The sequence below is a fragment of the Cavia porcellus genome, unplaced genomic scaffold (genome assembly GCF_034190915.1).
Source record: "Cavia porcellus strain 051 isolate PalLab524CR breed Dunkin Hartley unplaced genomic scaffold, mCavPor4.1 scaffold_4, whole genome shotgun sequence".
Taxonomy (NCBI): Eukaryota; Metazoa; Chordata; class Mammalia; order Rodentia; family Caviidae; genus Cavia; species Cavia porcellus.
Window position 1 is genome coordinate 27,627,435 of NW_026947487.1, and position 27,493 is coordinate 27,654,927.

Here is a 27,493-nt window from a genome sequence, read left to right on the forward strand (position 1 = left end):
TTTACATGCTAGTCCTTGGAATATGAATATTACATTATATGTGATTAAATTAAGTTTCTAAAGAAAGGGAGATTATGTTGCATTACCCAGATAGCCCTGCTATACTTTTTACTGCAATACCAGTGTACCACAAGCTGAGTAAATTGCAACCAGTAGAAGTTTATTTGGCTTATAGTTTTGGAGTTTGGAAGCCAGAGAGCATGGACTCAGTATCTGGCAAGGGCCTTCCTACCACATCATTCAGTGCAGGATAGAGGAAGAGCAAGCAAGAATGTGAGACTAAGAAAAGAAAAGGAGATCAAACTGTCCTCCTTTATAACTCATCTACTCCAGAAATGCTCTGGCTTGGTCCCTCATGAGAGTGCACCTATGTCCTGTTCACTCCTTAAGGTCTGACTTCTTAACATTGTCACAATGACAATTACACTTCATGAATTTTGGAGATGTTCAAATCATTGCAGACCTTAACATAATCATACGTCTTCCTATACAAGAGAAACAGAGGGAGACATGACATGGGCAGAAAAAGAGAAAGCAATGCAGTCACAGAGAATGTGGCTTTTTGGCACAGAGTATATGCAGCCCTGGAAGTTGACAGAGGCAAGACATGGATTCTTACCTGGAGTGCAGGGAAACCAAACAACCACTCCCTGCCTGGTGAGCAGCTGTGAGCATGGCAGGCTCTGGAGGCCCAGGATGGGAGCTACTGGTGTTTACTAGGATTCCTGCCATGCCAGAACCTGGAGTGCTGAGAAACCAAGCAACCCCTTCCCCACTGGTGAGCAGATATGAGCATGGCAGGCTCTGGCATCCCAGGATGAGAGCCACTGGCATTTACTGGACCTGAGCCGTGCTGGGACTCAGAGCACCATGAAATCAAGCAACCCCTCCCCCTTTGCCTGTTTTGTTTTGTTGAACTTCAATATAGATGGAAGTATGGACAGCTATTTTGAAGAGAACAAGAGACTCTACAACAGCCATTTGTGACTTCCCTATTGTTTGGTTTTGAAGCTCTAAAATGCCTTTTTCATTCAGTTCAGTTTTATACTATGTTGTTTTGTATGAATTCTCTGTATGCGAAGACATAGGCAACTATTTGGAAGAAAACGAGAGACAATGTGATAGACAGTGAAGATCACAGGTTGTCTAGCTTTGAAATTTATATCTCTTACATTGCTTTCTTATGTCCTATTTTGTTCTGTTTTGTTGTGTTTAATTTTGCTTCCTTTAAAAGAAAAATTGAAAAAAATTTAAAAAGACACAGATTCTTCCCAAGGTCCTCTGGAAAATATGATCAGACTTAAGTGAATGTAAACAACTCTGAGTCAAAAATTTAGAAGACCACTGCCTGTGCATAACTGGAAAACATCTGTGAGGCCCCTGGAAACTGAGAATCTGTGCCCAGTGACCCATAGACCTCCATAAACCCTCAGTGAGGCCTGGAAATCTGCCACCAGTGACCCACTTACACCTAGGAACCATTGCTGTGGCCCATGGGGAGTAGGAATCTGTGAATAGTGACCAATAGTCATCTGGTAACCCTCAGTGAGGCCCATGGAGATTGTGTGCCATCCAGGAATGCTCAGGGAGACCCACAGGGACTTAGAGTCTGCATCCAGTGATCCACAGTCACTTAGGAACCTGTAGTGAGGCCCACAGGGATAAAAGTCTGCACCTGGTAACTTGTCCACACCCAACAACCATCTCTGTGACTCAAGGAGACCAGAAGTCTGTGCCCAGTGAACCACAGCCAAAGGCAACACTCAGTGAGACCCATTGCTGGACAAGGCACCAGTGTAGCATATACCTAGGGCTTAGAATCCATCTGATTCAAAGGAATACAGGAAAATGCTAAAATGAAAAAATAGGATGCAATCTCAAACTTCCAGGCCATCCAGATCAAGATGACACAGACATGGATGAAATTGGAAACCATGCACCTGAAATTTCTGAAATGAAGCAATGGAAGTGAAAAAATGATTCTAGGAAATTTAATGGAAATCAGATCTGAAATAACCTCTCAGATGAAAACAGAAATGACAAACATAATGAAAGTATTGGTAAGTATATCCAAAGAAGATATAACTTTAAAAAAATAAAGGATCAACGGACTTCCAGAAGAACATGGTGGATAGATAGCAGCAGCTATGGAGGCTCTCTAAGATACCCTGCTTAGAATCCAGGAATGCTGTGGTACGAGGAGTCCTAAGGAAGGGGAGATACACCCTGCTGACCCAGGAATGAACTAAGCTAAGAGAAGCCAACCGGAAATCCAATCCTGCTGCTATAACAGGAACAGATAAAATCTCAGCGCAGAAGCTAGAACCCGTGCCACTGGAAGCCCCGATTTGAATTTCCTGCTGCCGCTGCTGGGTCCAAATCTGCAGGGCAAGGAGAGAGACACACGAAAGCTCTGAGAGCAGGAATCTTCAAACAGAGTTGAGAGCGGGACTAGCAGGGAGCCTTACATCGACTTACGGTGAGTGAGCAGAACAGGGACCCTTTCATAGAGTAGGACGCTCCAGAAAAGGACATACTGGAACTGGGCAGATTTGCCGGAACAGGATGCTGCAGTGACATTAGTCACGTATTGCCCTCTCAAGCAGGATTGGCGGGGAGCGCTTAACCTGGGTGATGCCATGGAACACCAACAGACCCAGTAGGTTAGCCCAAACCAGGTCCCAGCGCCTGGAGATGCAACCTAGTGGTGAAGCCTTCGGTAGGTTGACCTGGAGGGCGGGCCCAGCACAGGCTGCCCAGGTCTGTGTCTCCAAGTGTACACTGCAGTGGGTGGGAACACCTAGCCAGCACAATTCAAACAAACTTATAACCAAAAAAAAAAAAAAAAGAAAAAAATTGGGTCTCCTACATTTGCTTGTATGGAAGGAACAAAAAGTATGGGAAGAGGAAGCAACAAGAAAGGGTCCTCAGTCCCCAATCCTGAGAACACTGATCCAGTAAAGGGAAATGCAAAGGAAGACAGAAAACATGCAATATCAGACACAGCACCAATAGACATAAAGCGATATCTCCAGAGCCTCATAGGTGAGTTTAAAAATGAAATATTTAACAAAATAAAGCAAGATATAAGTAGAATAGTTAGAGAAATGCTAAGCACCACCCAAGAAAAAAGATGGTGGAATGGAAGAACAAAAAAAAAAGGGGGGAGAATTGTTTGATGGAGAAAATAAAAAAAAACATAGAATATGTGAAGCAGGTTCAAACAGATTACCAGGAAACTAAAAACTCTATCGAAAGCTGGCATAACAGCTTGAAAGAAACTAAGGATAGATTATCTGAATTGGAGGGCAGATTTGTAATATGGGAGCATGCAATGAAAAACTTCTTAAAAATAACAAGAAAACAAACAGCAATAATACAAAGACTAGAAGACGATAACAGGATCTACAACTTAAGAATTAAGAACATAAAAGAAGAAGTAGAGACAGAAACAAATGGCCTACAAAAGCTATTCACAGAAATAATCCAAGAGAATTTCCCTAATTTAGCAAAAAGTAAAGATATTCAGATATATGAGGCATACAGGACCCCAGCCATCCACAACCCAAACAGAGCTACACCCAGGCATATAATAATCAAAATTCCAGAAATCCAATATAATCACAGAATATTAAAAGCTGTCAGAGACAAGAAACAGAACACTTACAAGGGAACACTCATCAGAATTACAGCAGACTTCTGGGCACAAACCATCAAATCACAAAGAGCGTGGGGGGAAATAATTTAAGCTTTGAAAGATAACAACCTCCAGCCAAGATTGATATATACTGCACAACTGTCCCCAGAAATTGATGGAAAACAAGGTGCTTCCAAGATAAAGAGGAACTAAGGGAATTTGCAACCACCAATTCAACTCTACAAAGAATACTGCAGGATATTCTTAAAAAAGAAAATACCAAGTCAGAAACAGTGGCAGAGAAGCCACAAGGAATGGAGCAGAAAGCAAAATGAAGAAGACAAACTGACAACTAAAAACAGAAAAAGAGCTCAACAGAAATGAGGCAGAGAAGATTGGATGGTAGGAACAGCTATTTTGGAGAAAACAAGACATCATAATAGCTAGTGCTGATTTAGTACCATCTTGCTTTGAAGTCCCATCAAGCCTTTATTATTCTGTCTCCATCGGTCTTAACAGGTTGTATCTTATTGAATTTTATTATATGTGATAATATAAGCAAAAACTTTTATAGACAAGGAGATTATACAGAAACCATTGTTCATTTTCTGTTAGTTGGTTCTAAATACCCTGTAATACTGCCATTCTCTTGAATGGTTTTCCATTGTCTTGATATGTTTGGTGCTACAGTATGCGAAGTTATACTCAAAGATTTCAAGGAAAGAGACATTATGGTAATTACTTTTATGTCAGGATGTCTTGTGGTGAAACACTGTTTTGCTTAAATTGTTATGCTTTGACCTGCGCTGTTTTGTTGTTATGCCGTCTTTTATCTCATTCTCCTTTCTTAAAATTATTTACTTTTTTTTCTTTTTAATTAAGAGAAAATTAAAAAAGTAGCAGGATACATTATAGTTACCCACTTTGATTTCCTATTAACTTGATTTGAAACTCTGTATAGCCCTCACCATCTTGCTTTGACTGATTTTCCTCTATTCTGCTTTGCTTGATAGTATCAAGTTTGAAAGTATAGGCAACAACTGTAAAGACAATAAGATTCATTTTGACACCCATTCTGGTTGATTATTATCTTCTTTTAAACCCTGTAATGTCTCCAATGTTTTGGTTTTATTCTTTACTGTTTTTTCAATTTTATTATAGCTGATGATATAGGCAATTCTTTTTAAGATAGCAAGAGGCAGTATGGTAACCATTATTGATCACCTGGTATTTTGTTTTTACTTATCTATTATGTCCACCCTTTTGATTTGACTGAGTCTGTTCTTTATGTCACATTTAAATTTACTCTCTTCAAAAAAAAGTAATAAGAACTGTGGGAGTAATAAAACCCAAAATGTGTAATTGTCATTGTACAAAAGAAAAGAAAGTGCTCTAAAGAATATAACCACATATATATTGAAGTGTATATGATAGATAACCATATTACTGAGCTTTGTTGGATCATTGAACAAAACTGTTTCCAGTCTCACTGTTTGAAAGTCCACTTTATATGCTTTAATTTTGTAACTTAAACAACTATTTCTAAGACAACAATATGTAATCTATTAACTAGTGATTTTCTATTGTTTATTTTTCTTTCTGAAATTCTGTATAACTTGTACCCTTTTTCTGTTTTTTTTCTTTTTCTCCTTAAATAAAAAAATAAAAAATAAAGGATCAAGCAAAGTGATGGAAACTTTGAATGAACAATACAGGAAACAACTAAAATACATGAGGCATTCAAGGAGATATTCAGGAAATCAAAAATTCCATTGAGAGCTAGTAAAGCCACATGAATGAAATTGAAGACAGACTCTCAGACCTTGAAGACAGGATTGCAGCTAGTGATCATGAAAGAAAAGATCTCTTAAAAATAAAAAGGAATCAAGAAATAACACAAGCTATAAGATGATGGAAAAACAATGCAAACTAATAGATATCAATGAAAAAGAAGCCAACACATATGACGTACAAAGATTATTTGCAGAAGTAATAACAGAAAATTTCTCAAATGTGGAAAAATAACCTGACATACAGTTAAGTGAGGCATATAGAACTCAATTAGCCATAACCAAAATAAGGCTACACCTCGACATATAATATGATCAAGATCCCAGACATTCAGCATAAGAACAGAACATTAAAAGGCTCTAGAGAAACAGATCACCTATAAAGGAAAGCCTATCAGAATCATAACAAACATCTCAAAAGAAACTATCATTTCAAGAAAAGCATGTAGAGCATGTAGTGAAGTATTTCAAGTACTGAAATAAAACAATTTCCAAATTGTAGGTTGATGTAAACTACAAAACCATCTCTCAAAAATCAATGGAGAAATAAGCTACATACACTAAAAAGAACAGCTGAAGAACTTCATTTTCACTCAACCAACCTTACAAACAGTACTGAAAGACATTCTATAAAGAGAAAAAATAACCACAATTCCAAGAACAACAACAGAAAAAGATCAATAAGCAGGAAAGACAAACAGAGGGAACCAATAGCAGAAAGGTAACATGACAAAGATAAACCAATACATATCAGTTATAATGGCTTCAATTCACTCACTAATCAAAAGAAAAGACTGACAGAGTAGATCAAGAAACAAAATCTAGCAATATGCTGAATACAAGAAACATATTTAACTCAAAAGGGAATTCATAGATTGAAAGTCAAAGGATGGAAAACAATACTCCATTATGACAGAAACCCAGAAAAAAGCAGGGGTAGCTATTTTGTTTGCAGAAAATATGAACTTCAAACCAAGAATGATCAGAAGAGATAAAGAAGATCACTACATACTTGTTAGGGGAAAGCTTCAAGAGGAAGAGAAAACAATCATAAATACATATGCACCAAAATGGGAGCACCCAGCTATGTAAGACAAATATGAATAGATACAAAAAATTAAATAAGTAATAATACAGTTATAACAATGGACCATAATACCCCACTGTCACAAAGAGATAGATCAACTAGGCAAAGCATCAGCAAAGAAATAACAGAACAGAATCAAATTTGTGAACAAATGGACTTAGTAGACATGTACAGAATGTTTCACTCAAAAACATCACAATACACATTTTTCTTAGCTGCACATGAGATGTTCTCTAAAATAGGCATATACTAGCCCACTGAACATGTTTAAGTAAATGTGAAAGGACTGAAATTATTCCATGTATATTATCTGACCATAGTGCTATGGAATTAGAAATTAATAACAAAAGAAACTTCAAAAGTTCTGTAAACACATGGAAATTAAATAGCACCTTGCTAAACAAACAAAGGGTCACAGAGGAAATTAAAGAAGAAATTAAGCAACATATACAATTAAATGAAAATGCAAATACAATTTGCTGGAACCTGTGGGATGCAATGAAAGCAGTCCTTAGAGGGTAATTTATAGCAGTGAATTGTCACATCTCAAACTTCTAGAAAAAAAAAAAGTCAAGCCCCAAACCCAATGAAGAGAGGAAATTATAAAGATCAGAGCAGAAATTAATGCAATTGAGACCAAGAAAAAAATACAAAGAATTAATGAATCAAGGAGTTGGTTCCTTGAAAGAATAAACAAAATTGATAAACTGCTACCCAACCTTATCAAAAAAAGGAAAGAAAAAACTAAAATTCATACAATAAGGAATGAAAAGTGTGAAATCACTACAGATCCTGTGGAAATAGAGAAGATTATCAATATTTACTTTGAAAGCCTTTACTCTCATAGGATCAAAAACAGAAGAAATGGACAGATTGCTAGAAACATGAATTACCAAAGCTGGATAAAGAAAAAGAAGAAGGAGAAAGAGAAGGAGAAGGAGGAGGAGGAGGAGGAGGAGGAGGAGGAGGAGGAGGAGGAGAAGGAGGAGGAGAAGGAGAAGAAGGAGAAGAAGGAGAAGAAGGAGAAGAAGAAGAAGAAGAAGAAGAATAGAAGGGGGAGGAGGAGGAAATAAAGCTTCTAAATAGCTCAATATCAGTAAATGAAATTGAAAATATAATTAACGATTTAACAAGAACAACAAAAAAGTTCTGGTCCTGATGGATTCACAACTAGATTCTACAAAAAATTTAGAGATTATTCACTACTAGTATTCCTCAAACTCTTTAATGAAATTGATAGGGAAGATATTCTCCATAATTCATTCTGGAAGGCAAATATTACCCCAATACCAAAACCAGAGAAAGATCAATCAAAGAAGAAAATTACAGGCCAATCTTTCTAATGAACATAGATGAAAATCTCTTAATAAAATACTAGCAAACAGAATGTATAAATCATTGAGAAGATTATACACCATGACCAAGTGGGATTCATCCTAAGAATGTAGGGAGGGTTCATCATACACAAATCAACAAATGTAAGGCATTGTATTAATAGAGCAAAATATAAAAATCACGTGGCCATTACACCAGATAAAGAAGAAGCTTTTCATAAAGTCAAACACACATTCATGGTAAAAATCCTAGAGAAAAAATGGAATAGATGGTCTCTACTTCAATCTGACAAAAGCTATCTATGACAAACCAATAGCCAACAGTATACTAAATGGACAAAAATTGAAAGCCTTCATTCTAAAATCAGGAACAAGACAAGATCATTCACTGTCACCTATAGTGCACACTAGTCAATGTAGTTCTGGAAACATTAGCCAGAACAATTAGCCAGATAAAATGGAGAAACAAAAGGAATAAAAGTATGAAAGGAAGAAGTTAACTTATCATAATTCATAGATGACATGATACTCTACATAGAAGATCCCAAAATGTCCACCAGCAGTCTTCTAGACTTAATAAACAAATTAAGCAGCATAGATGGATACAAATTCAATATTCAAATGTCAATAGTATTCCAGTAGATAAACAAAAACTCACTGAGAGAAAAATTAGGAAAACTACACCTACCACAATAACATAAAAAAAATGAAATACTTAGGAATAAATGTAACAAATGAAGTAAAAGATTTATACATTAAAAATTATGGGATTCTGAAAAAAGAATTTGAAGAGGAATTCAGAAAATGGACAGATATCCCTTGCTCATGGATAGGAAGAATCAACATTGTGAAAATAGCCATACTCCCAAAACTGTTACACAAATTTAATGCAGTTCCAATCAAAATACAATTAGCATACCTCATGGATCTAAACAAAACATTCCTAAAACTCATATGGAACCATAGGCTACCTAAAATGGCAAAGGCAGTACTGGGCAACAAAGACAAGGCAGGAGGTATCACAATTCCAGACCTGAAATTATACTACAAAGCTGTTATAAGAAAATCAGTATGGTACTGGCAAAAAAAAAAATTTAGTATGTATGTTGCCAAAGCAAGCACAACAAAACCAACCAAACAAAGCAAAACAAAAGATAAACAACAACAGCAACAAACCAGGCCAGAGAATCAGTGGAACAGAACAGAAAATATAGACACAACTACAAACACACTCAGCCCCCTTATCTTTGATAAAGGGGCCAAATATGTTCACTGATAGAATATATCTTTTTTATTAAATGGAATTGAAAAAACTGGCTTTCTACATGCCAAACACTTAAACTAGATACATGCTTCTCATCATGCCCTAAACTATTCATATCATAAACTATTCCACATCATAAATAGGAAATGTGAAATAAATGTCTCCAAGGTCAAAAATTTAGTAATAATGACATACTACACTCACTAATGAATAGATTATATTAAAATCTGTGTTCCTTTCACTACATCATTCTGTGATTGCTGCTTGGCCCATTTTTGTTTTCTTCCCCTGTCCTTTTCTTCACAGAATGATAATCTAAATATCCTCATTCTAATAAGTCTTCAAAAACGTGAAGAGAATTAGGAACCTTGTGTTCAATATGATCTTTTCCCCTGTGCCCTAATAATTCTCTGTGCTGAAATAAAGATCCTTGCAGCTTTCTTTTACTCTTTGAATGACATTCAATAATGATTCTAGTATTGTAAAATAATTCTGACTTCCAATTGGGCAGAAGATTTCAGTAAAAACAGAGAGGTTGATGCTAGATAAGTTCTATGTAGATCAGGAATCACTTTCTCTGTTTGACATGTCAAAAATGAGAATGACATTCCAGAATAAATAGTAAAGCAACTTCCAGATAACCCAGAAGGAAAAAGACATCATATGTTTTTGAGTCACTCTGAACTGTGTAGGAAGACAAAATATAAATCAGTAGAGAAGGTAATCAGTATGCAGATTTCCCTGAAGCTATCCCTAACTGGCACCATCTGCATGGTACACACTAACATGGTGAAGACTCCAAGTGGTTGACCATCTCAGAAGGAAAGGGCCAGCCTTCCCCTCCCCTGCTTGTACTCCAGTGGTCACTAGCGGACTGGGGAAGGCAGCAATTCCTAGCTAGCATACTTCAGAATAATTGTAACCAATACATGAAGTGCTGGGGACTTCTACTATCCACTTGTCTGGAAGAAACCAGAAACATGACAAGAGGAAGAAACAAAAGGAAGTCTCCAGCCTCCAACCCAAACAGTACTGGCCAAGGAGAGGTAAACACAGAAGAGATCAGGGTTGCACACTTGCAGTTTCTGAAGAAGCAGCATCTGACATAAAGAACTCTCTTTGTGACATTATAAAAGAACTTAAAACAGAAATACTAATACATGGGCTGGGGATATAGCTCAGTGGCATAAGTGATTGCCTGGAAAATGCAAGGTCCTGAGTTAAATTTCTGGTACCAAAAACTTAAAAGAAATACTAATACAACTAAAGGAAGATATAAGGAAAATAATAAAAGAAATGCTAAGCACCTCTCAGGAAGACACAAATGGAAGAATGGAGGGACATAGAAAAAGGAGAGAAACCTTCAATGAAGAATATTTTTTAAAAAAAATCTAGAATACATGAAACAGATTCAAAGAGATTACCAGGAAATTAAAAATTCAACTGAAAGCTGGTAAAACTTCTTGAAAGAAACTAAAGATAGACTATCAAACCTTGAAGACAGATTTGCAATGTGTGATCATGAAAGGAAAGATCTCTTAAAAATAACAAAGAACCAGAAAGCAACAATACAAAAGCTAGAAGATGACAAGATGATCTCTAACTTAAGAATTTGAAAATGTGAGTGAAGAAGCAGGGGTAAACGTAAATGAAATGCAAAAGTTATTTACAGAAATAATTAAAGAAAACTTCCAAAGCATAGGGAGAGGAAATGATACTCAAATATATGAGGATACAGAACTCCAGTCAGCTATAACCAAAATAAATCTCCACCCAGACATATAATAAGATCCCAGAAATTCAACACAAAAACAGAATATTAAAAGTGGTCAGAGAAAAGAAACAGATCATCTATAAAGGAAAACCCATCAAAATTATGACAGACTTCTTGACATAAACAATCAAATCAAGAAAGAGCTTGGAGTGAAGTATTCCAAGCCCTGAAAGAAAATAACCTCCAACCTTGCAAAGCTATCTCTCATAAACAATGGAGAAACAAGATGCTTCCATGACAAAGAGGAACTGGGGGAGTTCATGACCACCAATTCAACCCTACAAAAAATACTGAAGGACATTCTAGAGAGAGAGGATAAAGACCAGGAGCAGTAGCAGAGAGGGCTCACTGGGGCAGACACTGGAATGAAGAGGAAAAGTAGCCAAACAATGACAGAAAAGTAGCATGGCAGAGAAGAGGCAGAGAAGGTGGGCCAAAATCGCTAATATGGATGACCTTGATACACTAATAAAAAGAAACACAGGCAGAGTGGATCAGGAGATAGGGTCCATCAAGATGCTATATGTAACAAATATAATTAACCTCAAAGAAAGTTTATGGATTGAAAGTCAAAGATAAGAAAAATGCTCTATGTGACAGAGAACCAGAAAAAAGGGGGGAGGGGGTAGCTTTCGCATCAGCTGCAGATTGGTTGGAAAGACATAACACTTTTATACAATAGAGAATTACCCAGCTATAAGGAAGAAAAACCTAGAGGCTCTTGCAGATAAATGGATACAACTTGAGATCAAGTTGAGGGGTAAAAAGATTCAGAACCACTTAGGTAAATAGCGGGTTGCCTCCCTAATCTAAAAACTAAAGGAGTTAGTGGGATACAAAACGTACAACGCACCCTGAAAAAGTGAAAAGGGAGGAATTGTCTAAAAAGGGAAAGCGGAGAACATTGTTAATCTTTTATCATGATTGGGAATCCATATTGTTTTCATCACTATGTTTAGTTTGGTTATATTCTGTCCCAGATTGTCTACTTGTCGTAGATTTGAGGACATGGACAGCTATTCCAAAGATACCAGAGTATACTATGTTAACCATTTTTAATTTCCTATTAACTTAATCTAAATCCCTGTATTTCTTTCACTCTCTTGTTTTAACTGACTTTATTTGAATCTGTTTTTTTTTTTATTGCACTCTTGTCTTGACTGATTTTATTTGAATCCGTTATGTTTGAGAGTATAGGCAACTACTCTGAAGACAGTAAGATTTACTATGATAACCATTCTGGTTTGACTATTACCCTCTTTTTGAAGTCCTATAATGTCTCTAATGTGTTGTTTTTACTGATTTTGTTCTGTGCTGCTATGTTCGATTTTATTGTGCCTGATAAGATGGGTAATTCTATGGAAGATAACAAGGGACATCATGGTAACCATTGTAAAGCACCTTGTATTTTAAGTTTAGTTTTGGTTTTAAGTCATGTGCTATGTCCATCCTTTTGTTTTAAATGACCCCATTATGTTTTGTTCTCATTTAATTTTATCCTCTTCAAAATAAAAAAAAAAACAAACAAACTGTACTTGTCATAATAGACAATGGTGTTTTAAAAACTACAATCTCCTTAATATCATAAAAATTCAATATACAAAATAGTTTTGAGCCAGTTATTTTATGCTTTGTTGTCTTCCTTTTAAACACAATAGATCACGTATGTCACTGAGCTGATACACAAAAACAGGGTAAAACTATGATAAACTTTTGGTGAGAGAAGAGATAGATAAGAAAATAAACACCAAAATCATGTTGGAAGTTTAATAGAACTGCTCTAATTCTATATAAAATGATAAAGAAGATTGCTTTTAGATTCTCTATTTGAGACAGATTTATAAATTTACAACCTACCTGGGTAATATGGAATAGTCTACTCACAGCATGCACTAATTTCAGATAATATTTTCTGAAGAGCAAGTCATACAATTTATACAAAAATAAAATGAAGTTTAGTTTACTTTTCAGCCTCCCTTACAGGAGAGAGGGGTCAGTTTTCAAGTTTCATCCATAATGCAGGTGCATGATAGTGGGATCTATGTATCTGCTGAATTATCCATAATATCAACTGATCTTCAGTCATTGACCTATATAGGCATTCTCAGAGACGTCTCTTGGTTTCACTCATCCCTTGAGATGTGACACTTTCTCTACTTATTCCAAGAAAGGTGCAGCAATCACACATCATTTTATTCCCTCTGTGCTGAGACATGAGAACTATCCTTTCCTTGTGTCCCCATCTACCTGTGTAAAACAGCTGATGCCTCTCTTCCTGAGACCCCCGATGGCACAGAAGCAAAAGATGGAGGGAATTCACTTCTCTTCAGGACTTCAAGACATTCTCTATTTGACTTCCATGTTTCCTATCTTCCCACTCAAATGAATTGTTTTCTAAACTGTAGCAAGGAAGTCCCCAACTGTCCTATGATTTTCCTTCTACTTTCTTGGTCTTTGCATAAGTCTTCAATATTGTTCAAGTGTTGCATCAAGACATTTCTGGATGGATACATTGTGGTTGTAGGGTTGTTTTTGCACTACAATATTAGTACAATCCTTGATATTGCAGTCAGGGTTTGCATAGAAAATAAGACAATATGAGAACCATAATTTATAGAATTATTTTATAATAATTACTCAGGGTCATGAAAAGTGCAGGAAACCTGTCCATGTACTAAAGACCCCCCAAAAAATCCAGCTTAGCCCCCGGATGCCACGGAAATGTCCTGCATGAGCCCAGCTGAAGACCTAGAACTCATAACAATGACTCATGCAAGACTGTTTCATGGCTCTGCACTGGGATAGCACCAAGGTCAGCAGGGGAAGCTAGAAAGTGTGTGCCAGCAGGACGAAGGATCTGTGCCAGCAGGCTGAGGGTTCTGCACTTGAGCCAGGAAGCAACATTCAAACTAAGAGCAAGAGTTTCCTTGAAAAGTACCACAGCCGTCCTCAGCAACAATGAGGTCCTGATGATGAAAATAGCAAAGTTCATATCAAGAAGCCTGAGTGACAAGCTTCTCCTAGAGATTCAACAGCACACATCTTGCTCTCCAGAGCCAGGAACCTAAGGACCAGGGTTCCTCCAAAGTGAACTGCAATCATAATCAGTGACAACAAAGTCCTAAGCTCCTCTGACAATGAGAACAGCAAAGTTCATATCAGGAAAAATAGTTTGGCAAGCTCCTCCAAGAGAACCCATGGCAGTGTGAAAACCAATAACATAAAACAACAATTTCTTCTTCTCCAGTTTTCCATTGATATTGGCAACAATCCTTAAGTGGGCCCTCTTAATTCAACACTATGCTGATTCAGTTCAGCTGGTGTTAAATTGATCAGTTTTCGATCCACCACATTTGCTTTCTGTGTGCTAGGTAGTAGTCACATCCCAAGTTGTGAGCACAGAAAATTGTCTCTAGATCTTGCCTAAGATCATAAGGGACAAAAATCACCCTTGGAGGAGAACTTCTGCTTTTTAAAAGCATAATTTTTTGTCAACTGACACTGTCAGATTTTCTTGGAACCATATTTAACAGAAGAGTTGGAAGAAAAGATGGCCAAAGGAGAGATGGAAACATGGGAGTTTATATTTTAAAATTTCCATATATCTGATTTTCAAGAAAAGAGGATGGAAGTATACAACCACTATACATGAAACTTCTGTCTAAACATAGATATACTGGTATTTATAGGTTTCTGACTTGCATTTTTTAATGAAGTACTTCTTTTCTCTTTATCAGCCACTGCTTTCACATTTCTAAGAGCAATTTTGTACCCTTGCTTAAAAAAAAGTACATGAAAATTGATGCAAATAAAAAAGATTTCAAAAACATATGTGAGTGTTATAAAATTCACACTTCTAAAATATAGGGATTTTTCTAATGTACATTATTCAGAATGTATCATATAGAACATCACATGCCATTTTATCAAACTCACACAAACACAAAGTCTTGTCATACTTCTTGAAGAAGAAACACAGAAGCACTAAATCATAAAGAATTCAAATTCTGGGACATCTTGAGTTTCTGAACTTTAGAGCAGAGTCCCTTACCTTGCATTTTCTCATGACTGATCTATGATCAGTTCAATAGAAATGTCAAGACCGTTGACAGACCAAGAATGATGAGGGTGTATTTATGGCCCTTGTCAATAGACCAGACAATCAATTGTCCCCAAGACCAAGTATTTCCTCAGATGGCTAAATCTTGAGAAGAGGTGTCTAGATGCAGTTCATATCCAGGTGTTATATTACTTTTTTGGACTCCTTTTCAATTAATTGTCTTTCCCCAGGCAAAGGAAGTTTGAAAACCCACAAAGATCACTAGCTTGCTTTCTTCCAGTGTTTACTAAATGAACGACTGGCAAATGTGTTCACTCTAAGGGCCAGTAAGTAGTTTGGGAAACCATATTTAGGATGTTTGACAGTGACGTCTTTGTTCTCATCTGTAAGTTGATCACAAAAGAAAGAATTTAAAATGTTTGATGTTGAACTTTTCTTTCTTTGTTTCTTTTCTTTTCTTTTTTTTTGAGGATGATGGTCTTTAAACCTATCACATTTTGTGATGTGTTAACACTGGGAAAAAATTCAGTGAAATACCTGATTATTTCACTTTGAAATTATTCATTTTTACAGTATACATATCTGAGCTCTAAAGGTGAAAATCTGACATTAAGAGTTATTCCGTATATAACATTTGTTTCTCGTATACCAACTAAATGTGTTTTATATTTTCAGGTTTTATGCTATTAATTCTTCCAAATTTGTACTCACATTTTTTCATGAATAAATGTAAATATCTGAATTGAAAGTTAAAAAAATTTGAAAATATATTTCTTTGGCAATTAGAAAATTTTCCTTATATTAGTAAGCAACAAAGTACAAATTAAAACAAAAATAGGATGTACACTTTTACTTCTCAACTTGTCAGAAATAAAAAATAATTTAGAATGCTCAATACTGAAGATAGTGTCTTTTTGGAGAAAGAAATTTTATGGTTCCTTGGGAAAGTATTCTGCCAATATGGAGAAAGAGTCTTTCAGATTTCCAAGTCTGAGACAGTTAATTCTAAGTCTGGGATTCTATACAAAGACAATCATTTTTTAAAGGGACAGCTTTGCACACCAACTTCCTCACTGTAGGGAAAAGTGTTTGACAATAAAAGAAATTCAAATAACTCGTAGTGTAATTAGAATCTATGTGTAGACATTAAGTATATTGATAATTAGTTGTAATGAGAGGAACTTTCAAGTTATAACGATCAGCAAGGAAGCACTGCACACAGCGGTCCGTGCTGTCATTCTGAATTTTGTTCTCAGTTTTCCTGTGAAAGTAGTTTTTGGTTATTAATTTTCTGAGTGGACGGGAAAGAGTGGCCTGGCAGCATGTGTTCTCCCTTCCCAGGCAGCAGGACCTTGAAGGCGCCGGAGCAGCATCAGCCAACAGCAGAGAGGTCACTGAAATTATTTCTGAGCTATTTGAAGAGAGTGACTAAATGCACCTGGGTGAGACTGATGTGGCTGGGAGAATCCAAGGACGCAGTGGAGAAGGGCAGGAGAAATAGAGGCAAGTTGTCTAATGTCATCAGCAGAACCAGTCAAAACTACAGCACACTTGACAGAAACACCTCAAAGATGGGCAGAAACCTAGTCAAGAGGAGGACAACCAGATGTAATGGTGATTCAGGATTTGAAGGACAGAGTCATCTTGTGCCATCTTCTAGAATGTCTGCCATGGAACTTTGTGAAAATGACGACCTGGCAACCAGTTTGGTTCTTGATCCCCAAGTTTTCAGACACAAAATGAATACTGGTGCGTTTGCTTCGAGGAACCCAACGCATTTTCAAACTGTTTTCCTCACAGCAACCCTGTGAGATTTCAGCCTATTAAAGGAAGGCAAGAAAAACTAAAGGAAGTAACTGAATGTTTTAAAGAAGATGAACTCATGGAGAAAGACTTCAGTGAATGGGCACGGCACTATTTCCCCGAGAGCAAAATGCAGGAGAAATTGTTCAAGAAATGTGTGTTTATTTACTTGTAAATGTTTGCCACAGTGGATTTGAAGTATTGCCCTGATACTCATCAGAACAAAATGGAGCCAAAATGTTGAAACCAAATGACAAAATACAATTACTGGTATTCTGTACTGACAAATTTTCAGAAATCAACAAAAACGTACTGCTTAGACATGGAGGAAACACTGTGCACAACTCTGGCAGGGTCCTGCTGCACTTATAAATCCTGATTTCAGATCTAACTGTAAGTTTGTGTCAGCTGGTCAAGATACGCATGTGTGAAAACTCTAAGAGATATTGAACCTGGAGAAGAAATGTTTTTGTTATTGTGGAGATTGATTTTTTTTTAAGGGATAAATAATGAGTTCTGCAAGTGTTATACTTGTGAAAGGATGAATTTCTCCTCCATGTGGGACTGCCAGCAAAAAGGAAAGGGAATTGGTGCTTCTAAATCCAGAGTAGGACTGCCTATGGCGGCTCTGCTATCAATAGTAAAGATGGACTCAGAAAAACAGATAAATGATTAAATAGGCTTAAAAATTTAGGTGACAGCAGCAAAAATTCAGTCTGTCAGCTAATACTGATGCAGATATCATTCAGGGAAAAAAGTACAAGTACGTAAAAGGAGATAAGATCCTTTTGAAAAAGTATTTTCACACAATTCGTTCTCAAAAGCATGCTTCAATACCTGTGAACTAAATATTGAGAGAAACTGGGACTTAAGAGCTTCAGCAGCACTACAAAGTTCTAGAAACGCTTTGTGTAGACTTTTGTATACTTGGTAACTGAAACTGTATTCCAGGATCATCATATGTTAGAGGAAAACATTTTTAAGGTGTTAGGACATTTGTAATTTTGTCACCAAGCCAGAAGACAGGGAACTGGATAGATCACACAGGTTTACACATATCCAGCCAGTCTGTTAGGAACAGATGATGGTCTTAGGGTTTCACAGCTTCTGGGTTCAAGCCTTCTACCTTTTTATTCTTTTTATTGCTTGCTTGAATTTTTAAGAATGAACTGACCCATTTCACTAAACCACCAGTTCGTAGACTAAGAATTCTGGGAGAGGAGCATTTGGACACGTGGCTGTGTTATGGCCTAATTCTATTAACCACTGCAGAAAGTAGCAAGAAAGATGAGAAAGAAGCAAGCTTTGAGATACCAAAGGGTGGAAGAGCACGGGAGGGCAAGATCCCATGGAAACTGGAAAATGAAAGTGAAGAATAAACAAGGAGAAAAAGAAGAGAAAGAAAGCTAAGCGGGCAAAGAACAGCACGTCACGTTTATGGAGCTCTGAAATACTGGACGTCTGGTGCTACCATCGTTCATCTGGGTAACACTAATGCTCTCTAGGCTGGCCTGTCTGACCTGTCTCCAACAGAAATGGTTGTTACAAAGATTTAACTTGATAGTCCTTAAAGTCTGCATAGGCTGGCCCTCTAATGTCGGTGAAACTTTTGAGGCACTGGTTATTTTGGGCTCTTTTGCTTTCATGTTTTCAACTTAATAGTGGGTGCTTCCTTCCCCTACAGAAAATCCAGAGGAAAGGTGTCTCACATGGTGGTGAATGTCACTGCTGTGGACTCCTCAGTCTACCTGCTCCAGGGAGTCAGCGGCCAGGTGTGCCCTCTGTAGTGTAAAAGTAATAGTATACTTCTAAATTTTAGTTAATGTTCAAAGTGAGCAACAAAAAGTTAGTCCCTCCTTCATTGTTTATTGTTGATTCTGATAGTAAATGCAGCCTAATGAAAAAAGCACTGCACAACATTTTATATGTGTATATATATTATCATCAAAATTATATAAAAGTAATGCTTAAAAAGACTAAAGTAAAATATTAATACACACTGCCTTTTTACAGTGAGAAATTGTATATTTTTAAATTTAAATTTTCCAAAATTTCTATATTGATTTTTTTCTATACTGGGAATAAAATGAATTTTATTTTTCAACATGTGCATACATTATTAAGTGATCACTCTTCATTGCTAATCTTCATATGCAGAGTACTTAGACTAACTACTATGATTTTCTTTCAAATGGAAAATTCTAGAATCACATTTTTTAAGTTTCTAAGACAAGGTCTTACTGAGCAGTTCAGGCAGGTGAGTTCAGCAGTTACTGAACTCACCATGTAGTCTAAGCTAGCCTTGAATTCATGATGATCCTCCTGCCATAGCCTCTTGAGTGCTGGGATTACTGGCATGGGCCACCATGCCTGGCTGTGAGAATCATGTTTTTAGAATTATTAGAATCTCATATCTTATTCACAGCATTTTTTTCAGTTAGTCAAGCTTCAGCTTCCTTTGATAAAATTAATCATCATTCTTAAAATTTATGTCTCATGAATTTATTCAATTCTTCTCTATATTACTAATCAATATTACTTCTAGGATGGAATGTTTTCTGCTAGAGTTGCATAACATCCTCTAAAACTGCCAACAACCTGATTTCCAGTCATAACTTTTATTTCTTTACCTATTTTCTTCCCATTATAATACTGATCTTTTAGCTAGAAATTCAAGATGTCATCATTCTTTTTGGTTAAAAGAAAAAGAAACAATGCAAATGGGCCTTCCCTTTCTGCTGTTCTCTTGGGAATTCAGCATCAGAGTACCTGAACTAGTGTTATTATAGCTGTCTTCAGTCACTGGCAGTCACGGGGTTCCTAGACTATGGAGCAATTTCTAGATCTTGGCATGGGTGTGTGTGTGTGTGCACGCATGTGTGTATTGAAATATCAGGAAAACTGAAAAATACAAGATATCTTTTAATTTCAAAAAACTTACAAGTAATTCATACATAGTTCTTCATGAGGGGGTTCCTAACCACAGGCCACTCACAGACCTATAAAATCAGAAAGCGAACTTTCTGGTGATCCTGATTCACAGTATAATTTAGGAACCTTTGTTAAGAAGCAAAAGGCAAGCCTTCAAAGCAGTATGCAAGCAAATTTTGTACCGTACATCCTGAGTAGTGTTGAGGTTATCCAAAGAGCTCCTTGGTTTTGGAGATGTTTTCACTGCTTGAACCCCAACTAGTTATCCTCTTTTATTTTGCATGTGTTAGTACTTCTTTGTCTAATTTTGTCATGAATCTGATTTTCTTTGCCTTCTGTTCTGAGGCAGGTCTTTCACGATTGGATTCAGTTGGCTGTGATGTTGGGATATTCTGAGGAAGTAGAAATCCTTGGATTTCCTTTTCTACATAAACTTCATAGATTGGCCTTTGTGGACTGGGTGTTGCTATTTCCTATACTTTTGTTATTTAAATCACTTCACCTGTTGTAAGCCAGGCTCATGTACTCCTGTGAGTGACATCGGTAGCAGGTGTTTGGCTTTCACATGTTCTCACCCAATTTTTTAAAGAAGCAAACTTTCGTCTCCTCCCCCACAATTCAAATTCACAAAATCTTCTCCAGTAGAAATGTGAAAATCCATACAGATTTATTTGCAGCTGTATCAAGTGTTCTTTGATCAGTATTCTGAGACTGTCCAGAGAGAAGGCTTAAAAGAGTTTGCCTTCCAGCCATTCCATAGCTTCATTTCCATATTTATACTCCAGAATTCACTATTTTCAAAATTCTAAACTTGCTCAAACACTTTCATGTCTAGGCAATGATTCTAGTGAATTATTTATTATGTTTCCCCCTTATAGATTTTCAGAGTATTTAATCTCTACCCCATTTATCTTACTCTGGTGGACAGGATAGCATCTGCTGGTATTCAAGGAAAGGAACGTGACTCAGAGGATGGTAGATGGCTTCCTTGCAAAATGTCTGTGTTACTAGCATGATACAAGCCTGTGTTTTAATTGCCAGTCAAATTTCCCAGCTCTGATCACTCTCCTCAACATCTGCCTTATATTCTCATCTCCTTGCTTGATGTCTTTCAGACTTCAAATTTGTACTTGTAACCACTGATTTTCTCAATTGCTTTGTGATTTATCTTTAATTTTTATAGGGAAGGCAGACATTTTGATATCTAAGCCATCCAACAACCATTTTTCCTTTCTCCTTAATAACAGATCTCAATTTTATGCAGCCATTCACCAAACTTTTTGCTTCAGGAGAGCCAACTTTCAAAGCCAGTCCCTAGATAAGAATCATAGTAAATTTGTTATAATGGAGTTAAGAAACTGAAAGTTACAGGAATTGTGTTCTTTTGTGACTTGTTTAATATGAAACGTGAATAAAGTTGACTTGGGCTACTTCAGAAAGAGGACACCTTTTCTTTTTATTTCTTTCTTTTTTATTTTTTTAAAGGACTTTGGCCTCTCAGAAAACAGAGATGAAAAACCTTTCCCACCCTAGATTGACTAAGTGTGATCGCAAGAGTGCTGCATCCAACTCATGACCATCAAATTATCAAGACATCAGGCTGTGCCTCATAACCACATTCAAAGAAGGAAAGAGAGCAAGAGCTTCCAGATGCAGGTGGTAGTTTAGTGAAAAGAAAGAAAAATAATTAGGGTCTCCAAATGGTAAACTAACAAATTAACCAGCCCAAGCTATTCTGTCTCAGAACTTCTTACTACACAGGACTTGTGTTTCCTGCAGATAATAACATATAAATTGATATCATCTATCTTTATTGTCTGTCTCTGTCTCTCTCTTTCTTTATCCATAGACTCTATCTAACTCATCTCTATGCTAGATTATATTGCCTTAATAAATATTTGATAACCAAAAAATAGGTAATGATCACAGTGTTCAAATACAGTTATGCTAGTTGAGAAGGATAGCTACCATCAATATTATATCAGTAAATAACCACATTTTTTACCTATTAGAGAATTATAAGGAATAAAATACAGGAAAAATTAAGTGTAGTAGGATGTGTAGAAGAGGCCAAAAAGTTCAGGGTCTACTCAGGAGGGCACCAGTATGGCCAACCTGGATTCCTGCTAGAAAAGGAGACTGTTTTCAGAATATCTTTTCTGTTGTTCCTTGTTTCAGAGTTATACATCAGTGATTCATTTTTCTCACCCTGAATTCAGTATGATTTTTTAAAATTTGATCTGTCATTCTCATGAAAATCTTTTGAAGTCTTTCTATTTTTGTTAATATACACATGTGAAATCCTTACCTTGTCCTGCAAGGGTTTGAAGGAGCTGGTTCCCACCTGCCTCTCATACTCATCTCATGCCACTCTTCCTGCTCTTTATTTTATTTTATTTTATAGTCCTAATAGCCTGCTTTCTGCTTTGCTTTTGTGTGGCATGAGCTTCTTGCCTCAGAAACTTTTATAGCTCATTCATTCACTCATTGATGGATATTAGTAATACAGAATACTGAGATTCATTTTGCCATGTTGGTATAAATGTAAAACACATTTTGCTTCTGTTCATTCCCATTATCCTCTCTCCCTTTCCTATCTCTCTGTCCACCTCCCCTATTTTTACAAGTCTACCCTCACAAACTTTTATAACAGCACTTTGCTTCCTAAAAAGGCATTCCCCATGATTTTAACACTTCATGCTTTACCTTTCATTTGTCACAGTTCAGCCTAAACGTGACAGGCTTTCTATACACTTTTGTATTCCAGAGTACAGAAACTTTTCTGTAGACCAAAATAACTTTTGTTCATTTCTAATGCATAATTGTCTTTTGTGGTCCTTATCACAGTTTTAATTGTATAATTAAACATACACTGAGTTATTTAGTGTCTGTCTCTTAAATTACCAGGTAAGCCCTTGAGGGTAAGAACACATATCTGTTTACTACCACACTTCTAGCAGCAGACAGAAACCTCAGGCTGAACTGACCTCCCTATCTTCAGGCATATTTTGTAATGACTAATTATCTTCATTCACTCTTCCTTCCTCAAACTTTCAATAAGTAATAGCCAACATTTACTATCACTACAGATGGGCAAAAATAGAAATTAACTTTTCTTCCTTACAGGTGAGAAACAGGTTCAGGGAAATTAACTTATCTACTTGTATTCGTCCCATCTATGCTAGCATTCTAAGTCCGAGAGCTTGATTCCTGCTCTTTGGGTTCTCCTGGACTCATCACCTTCAGAACATCGTAACTCAGCCTGCTAAGAATGAACTCACTCATGTTTAAACAAACCGCATCTTTCTCTCAGACCCTGCAGCATAATACTCTGCAGCTTACCCTTCCCTGAGTCATTCTTGGAAAGCACTTGGGATCGCATTATATGAACTACAACAGGCCGACCCAGAATGTCCTTCCACCACTCCACGTATGGAGTCAATGGAATGTTCTAGGAGTATTTTTGAGAGTAAAGCAATAATTTGAAAAGGAAAATTTCCTAATCATTAACCTATTACTTGCCTGTAGACTTTCTGGCATGTGTTCATCTATAAAGACCCAGGAAAATTTGAAAGTGAGTAAAAGATTTTTAGTTCCTTCTGAGAGAAACTAATTCTAGGAGTTATATTAGTGCTGTCATAGAAATTAGGATCCTTGCTATGGCCTTGAGTTTCTGAAAGTAGAAAGCAAGGAACTAAAAGGTCTTACATCATGCATTTGAGCTGTAGAGGAAACTTGTAGAACAGTTGGTTTCATTCATCTCAAAGCTAAGTGACCTGAGATTTTTCTGTATATCTGTGGCTTAGCTCTCTTTACCCTTTCTAATACTCTTCTGACTACATAGTTAAGGAATGAGATTCTTCAATGTGGGCACTACAGGTAACCAGAGGTTTGTGTGCTTTTATTTCATACAAGCAAGTGATTTATTCCAACTTAAAGAAGAATAAAAACAGGGAAATGACAAGGGGACAAGTTAAAGATGATAAAGGCCCTGTTTAGAAGCTGTTAGAATTTTTGTAAAGTCTCTATTAAATTATTAACATCAAAATTATATGTCTGTATCAATAAATAATTGCTACATATTAGTTCCTAATTCATTTGAAACTAGTTAGAAAATTAAAAAGGATGATGAGGGAGGCTGGAAAGCAAAGTAGAAAGAACACAAGCTTTACAATCAGAAGAATGGATGTGATTTCACATTTTTTACTTACTGAATCAAACTCTTTTGGGCCTATATTTAATTTGTACAGCACTAATAACCATGACAACTTCTGCATAAGCTTTGGAGAAGAAATCATGTATCAAAATGCCACCAAAAATATAGCTTATTATGTTGTGAGGCTTTTCATTCAACAAATATATTTGAAGGTCTCTCCTATACATCAGAAAAGTGCAAATGCCCAAGGTAGACTACTATTTATCCTTAAGGTTTGGGTCAACTATGACCTGTTATGCTATGTCATTCCCTATAGTAAATTTTGTCCTTAATTCATGAAGAATGTTTTTAGTTTGTTGCATTACTTTTTGTTTTTAAATTTTTATTTTTATTTTGGCATGTTTACAGCACATAATGATTATATTCCTTGTGAGGTGTTGGTACAAGTACATAATGCATCTTGATTCTTTTTGCACTTCATTATCCTCCCTTTCCTCCCCATTCCTTTATTTCTTGGTCTCTCTTCTTGTATTACTTTATATATTTGTGTCCATGTCCATTTTGATTCAAAATTCCTAACTCCCTTGATTTGAGGAATGAAGTCTTCCAGTATTGTATCAGGCGTTTAAGTTTATATAGTGTAAATTTATGGAATTTTGCAAGTGGAAAGTTGCAAGTTGAGGATTTTTAACAGAATCTTAAGAATGAAGAGGGATCTAGAAATAAAATCATTAATAAATTCCTCATGATATGAATAATTCTCAGTGCCACATGAGTTATAGGATCAACATTTCTTGTGACAAGCTTTTATAGGGTGGACTGTAAATGGCCACAGCATTTGGGAGTTTTTTTTCTCCTTAATATTATAAACAATGTTATAAGATGCTGTTCCTTTCAATTGTGAAGAATCATTTCTAATGATCCAACACAAGAGCAGATGAGCCACATTGGGTGGATTTGGGAGTAATTGGATTTTCCTTTCTCTTAACAAAAATTATGCATGCCTGGAAAGAGCAGTAAGAGGAAACTTCAACTGATGCTTGCTAATTGCCATCAGCTAGTGCCTGGCTTTTGAAATCTGATTTAAGAAAAAGGAAAAAAAATGAAATAAAACCACAGGCTTGGCTGATAGAAAACTGTATAATATTTAAGTAGTGATTGGGAAGCCCAATCTTAAGCAAGCCAGACTTTGGACCAAACCCAGCTGATATTTCTCATCCTTGTTTATTTTGTTACTTGACATGATTCAACTCATTAAGGATTTCAAAGGTCCAAGGAAAAGTACTTCTGCTTTGCCAAAGCACCCTCAGTTAGAATTCCATCTCCCATGATCCGAGACAGGGATTTCCTCCTACTCAGTTTTGAGTAATTATGTGTAAGCAAACCCTTGGTGTTCTCCAGGAGTGACTGTACTAAGCTGATGGTTCACCATGAATCATTTATATGGCAGGCATCTCAAATGAGGGCAGGGAGGACTAACACTGATTTCCAGTGTTTAGATGAGGTGTGGTTTGCTCATTCATTTAATTTGCTTCATCAGACTTGATGCTTATCCTGGTAAAACCAAACCCTCTCCAAAAATAATGTCACATGAAAAGAAGAGAAAACAAGCATATTTGAATAGTCCTTCCTGCTCTACCATGCCTAATATAGACAATCCCTTAGGAAATACTATTTTCTCCTTGCAGAAGTTGAGAGTGAGTATTGTCAAACTGTCACTCTCTATCTCCCTCCTCTTCTTTTTTTCCCCCTTTGTTGGTACTGGGGATTGAACTCATAACCTCACACTTGCCAAGCAGGCACTTATGCCACTGAGCTAAATTGGCAGCCCTTCCTCCTCTTCTTTTCTCCTTCTTCTTTCCTTCCTTCCTTCCTTCCTTCCTTCCTTCCTTCCTTCCTTCCTTTCTTCCTTCCTTGCTTTCTCCTCTTTCTCCTCCTTCCCCCCTCCCTTTCTCCTTCTCTTTCTCTCTCCCCTCTTTGGCCTCCCTCTATTTCTCCTCTAACCATTGTAACAAAACTGAGTCTGAATTAGGAAGTATATTAATTCTGTATTTTATATCTCAATTTTTTATAGCTTTCCTTTTCATCATGGATAGGAGATAGGCAAAAGATTCCTCTGAGTCTATGATAAAATGTGTCCTCCTAAAATCATTCAAGAGTGCATATTCATTATTCTCCACTATCTATTGGAATAAAATGTTCAAATGGGAAGAGGAACAAGGGAGGGGGAAAGGAAGGAAAAGAAAAGAAAAAGAATAAAAGGGGAAAATGGAAAAAAGCTTCTGTAAATAAGGAGAGGAGGAGGGGATAAAGGGAGGGAGGAACTGGGGAAAGAAGAAGACTCAAAATGTGTCATCATAGGGAATGTACAGATACAAATTCCCTATGACAAATGTGCTCAGTATGTATACCTGAAACGTACCAATAAAATTAATTTTTAAAAAGTGCAGCTGGATGTGGTGGCACACATCTGTAATCTGAACACTTGAGAAGGCTGAAGCAGGAGGATCATCATGAGCCAGCCTGGGGCATCCAGTGAACTCAAGGCTGGCTAGGACTGCATCATGAGACCCTGTCTCAAAACAAACAACCAAAGTACATATTTACAACTCATTTAAAACTATGTAGGTGCTGTTATCCATAGATCCCCTGACTCCTGTGCCCAAAGACATTATGTTGAACCCTTAGATTGAAATACCCATATGTTCTGTTGAATTGCATTAAAAGACACAGACTATGGGGTTATTCTTTTTTTTTTACCTTGAAAACCTTTACCTTGAATGTATGGCTATACATTAGACAGACTATTCGACAAGACCCTTGGCTCTTGACTTCCCTGCCCTGCCCTCCCCTCCTTTCTCCCCCCCCCCCCATTTTATTACTTTTTGGTGTTAGAGATTGAACATAGGCCTCTGCACATGCTAAACACACACATTAACACTAAGCTGTACCCAACCCTCCCATTCGTTCTACAATATTTTATTGAGATATCTCACCCCCCATGCCATTCATCTATAGATGTATTCATTCCCTCCCCACAATCAATTTTAGAAAACTTTCTCACTCTAGAAACTTAGGACACATTGGCAGCCATTCTCATCTTCTTTCAGCTTATACTCTAGCTCCAGGTAATCACCAGTCACTTTTTGTCTTTATGGATTTGTCTATTCCAGATGTGACTTCTCCTGTTATTTGTCCATTGTGTTAACCCATTTATAGGACTGTTGTGCCAAGTTAAATACCCATATACTGATAAAAGTACTAACTCAGATCAAACAATTTGGTGTAAGTAAAGTCTTTTTCCCCCTTACTAAATTGTGAGATTTATTCTTTTTTTAAAAAAAGGTGATAAGTACAAAGAAAGAAGTGTATTACATTGTGACATTTTGTGTATATATGCTGCTGATTGTTTTGTCCTTCAAATACACTCAATCCTTTCCTTTTCAAGGCCTATAGTCATAATGTTTTCTCTGCCTCAGATGAGTTTCTCTGAGCCTTCTCAAAGCCAGATAGATCTTGTTCAATTTTCTAGTGTAAATTCAAATGACACAATTTCAGAGAAGCCTACCTTAGCCATCCTTAATAAAACCTCTAGCTATATCTTTTTTACCACCTTTGCATATTTATTTTACCCACTTATCACTGTCTGAAATTATC

At 36.6% G+C, this 27,493-nt stretch overlaps 1 long non-coding RNA gene and 1 pseudogene across 1 annotated transcript in view; both read left to right on the plus strand.

The window, feature by feature from the left end:
• The window catches only part of LOC134475678 (uncharacterized), a 51,273-nt gene that overhangs the window by 8,451 nt on the left and 15,329 nt on the right, over window positions 1-27,493 (plus strand). The window lies entirely within an intron of this gene.
• Window positions 15,915-18,638, plus strand: LOC134475576 (histone-lysine N-methyltransferase KMT5B-like; annotated as a pseudogene).